The 2,935-nt window shown below is 43.5% G+C and overlaps 1 pseudogene; it reads right to left on the bottom strand.

Moving 5' to 3' along the window:
* Window positions 1-1,164: 1,164 nt before the first annotated feature.
* LOC113177941 (tubulin beta chain pseudogene) lies at window positions 1,165-2,485 on the bottom strand (annotated as a pseudogene).
* Between the last annotated feature and the right edge of the window lie 450 nt (window positions 2,486-2,935).

The raw sequence follows: 2,935 nt of genomic DNA on the forward strand, positions 1-2,935 counted from the left end.
AGTTTAATATTTAAAAAAATAGTTTTTTCTCCATTATGAAAGAAAAAAATAAGTCACAGAAAATATGATAAATTTCATATATAAAAACTCAAACAGAAATATAATTCTCAAAGGAAACATTATGCTTATAAGCATATTATTTCACTTCATGTAATAATTGTACTAAGTGCAATTATTAAATCTTTTATTTCCAATTCCCATTTATTTTTGGCTCTCAGGCAATGTCATCTGTTCAATATGAAAAAAAGCAGCAAGTTCAACACAAATTAGAAACCTGAAGTGTAGGATAGGACAAAATCAACAGTAGGAAGGTAAAAGCAATAGCAAAAGAAATGAGATGTTCTTTAAAAAAGGGTTTTGTTGCCCCTCCTCTGGAGTGAGTCACATTTAGGTGGTACATACCTTTCCACATATCAGACATGTTACTCTTTGGAGGGAGTTGAAAAGTAGGGGTTGGTTGGGGAGGGCAATTCTGGAAGCTTCGGGACCAAGGCTGGTCTTCTCCTTTTTGAAATGCACTGTGAGAAAGGTAAAGCAGAAAAAGGAAGGATTCACCGCTCAGAGTGGGGCACATTCCTCCAAAGGGAGAGCACAACACGGGACAGCTGAGAGAGAGGCTGCAAATGGAAATAATACTGTTAACACCTCTCCTGAAGCTGAGAGATAGAGCATGGAAGTGCCTAAAAATGACTGTAAAAGCATAGATTCCTCTCTTTAAAAAACTGTCCTAAAATGAAAAATCCCATCCTCATCACAAGTGATTTCTACCTGTTGCTACCTTCTACCTTGTATTATTTTGCCTTAGGATGGTGGCCACTAAAAGCACCTGACTAGTTCTAAATGGGATCTGGACAAGAACCAGCTTCTTTGGAGAATCATTTTGGAAACAGAAGATATTAAATGGACAGATGTGAAAAATAGGTACCAGAAAGAAATGCAGGGTAATCAAGCATGGAAGAAATTTAAGTTTGCCAGAGTAGAAAGAGGAGACATTCAAGAAACAAATATTTATTGAGAACCTAATATGGGTCAGGCACTGTTCTGCATGCCTCCCAAAAGAAAAAAAAAAGGGAAAAAACGGCAGTTATCACAAATTCTGAAGAAAGGGGCAGCGGAAGGCTGGGGAACTGAGAAGCCTGAGGTGATGGGGGAGCCGCCTTAGGCTTACTCTTCAGCCTCCTCACCAAAATTCTCTTCCTCTTCTGCAGTGGTATCCTGGTACTGCTGGTACTCGGAGACAGGGTCGTTCATGTTGCTCTCAGCCTTGGAGAACTCCATCTCATCCATACCCTCACCTGTGTACCAGTGGAGGAAGGCCTTTCGGCGGAACATGGCAGTGATGTGCTTGAAGAGCTCCTGGATGGCTGTGTTGTTGCCAATGAAGGTAACTGCCATGTTGAGGCCACGAGGTGGGATGTCACAGACAGCTGTCTTGACATTGTTGGGGATCCATTCCACGAAGTAGCTGCTATTCTTGTTCTGCACATTCAGCATCTGCTCATCTACCTCCTTCATGGACATCCGTGTACGGAAGACTGCAGCCATCGTGAGGTACTGACCATGGCGAGGGTCACAGACAGCCATCATATTCTTCACATCAAAGACCTGCTGGGTGAGTTCAGGCACAGTGAGGGCCCAATACTGCTGGCTTCCCCAGCTGGTAAGAGGGGCAAAGCCAGACATGAAGAAGTGGAGACGTGGGAAGGGCACCATGTTGACTGCCAACTTGTGGAGGTCAGCATTGAGCTGGCCAGGGAAGCGGAGGCAGATGGTTACACCACTCATGGTGGCTGAGAAGAGGTGGTTCAGGTCTCTGTAAATTGGTGTGTTCAGCTTGAGGGTACTGAAGCAGATGTCATAAAGGGCCTCGTTGTCAATGCAGTAGGTCTCATCAGTGTTCTCTACCAACTGATGGACGGAGAGGGTGGCATTGTGGGGCTCAACCACAGTATCAGACATTTTGGGTGAGGGTACTACACCGAAGGTGTTCATGATGCGGTCAGGATACTCTTCCTGGATCTTGCTAATGAGCAAGGTGCCTGCCCATTCTGGATCCTGTGCCCCCTCCCAGAGAGTGGGTCAGCTGGAATCCCTGCAGGCAGTCATAGCTCTCTGCCTCCTTCTGCACCACAGCCAGGACTGAGTCAACCAGCTCAGCCCCTTCTGTATAGTGACCCTTGGCCCAGTTGTTACCTGCCCCAGACTGACCAAAAACAAAGTTGTCTGGTCTGAGGATCTAGCTAAAAGGACCTGAGCAAACAGAGTCCATAGTCCCAGGTTCTAGATCCACCAGGATAGCATGAGGAACATATTTGCCACCTGTGGCTTCATTGTAATACACGGTGATGTGGTCCAGCTGCAGGTCACTTTCCTCATGGTAGGTACTGGTGGGGTCGATGCCATGTTCATCACTTATCACCTCCCAGAACTTGGCCCTGATCTGGTTGCCACACTGACCAGCCTGGATGTGCATGATTCCCCTCATGGCTAGAATTTATTTTAGTTTATTTTTGCTCACCTCAATGTATGCTTTGGACAAGGAAATATGTAATTTATTTTCTGTGCTGGTCGCTAGCTGAAAGAAGGAACATGCCAGGGAGGATGGTGCAGCAAGATCTGAACATGACGGCAGGAAGATTCTCTGTTAAATATTATAATACAGTTCATACTATATGTGAAAAGTTTTACTTCTTCTACTCACCATTATAACATACAAAAACACCTATGGTATTTATACACTTTCATAAACTTGGCTTTAAATGACTAAAAACAATTCCATCATATTCATTAAATATAATTGATTTCCTATTAATCTGCTATTACACCACTGGTGTGTTTCCAAATAACTTATTATAAATCTTGATGTATTATCGTTCATCTTTATGGAAAAAAATCATATATAGTGTATGATAGTTTTACTGTAGTCCAGCTCCAG

This window comes from Urocitellus parryii, chromosome X, assembly GCF_045843805.1.
Source record: "Urocitellus parryii isolate mUroPar1 chromosome X, mUroPar1.hap1, whole genome shotgun sequence".
Lineage (NCBI taxonomy): Eukaryota > Metazoa > Chordata > Mammalia > Rodentia > Sciuridae > Urocitellus > Urocitellus parryii.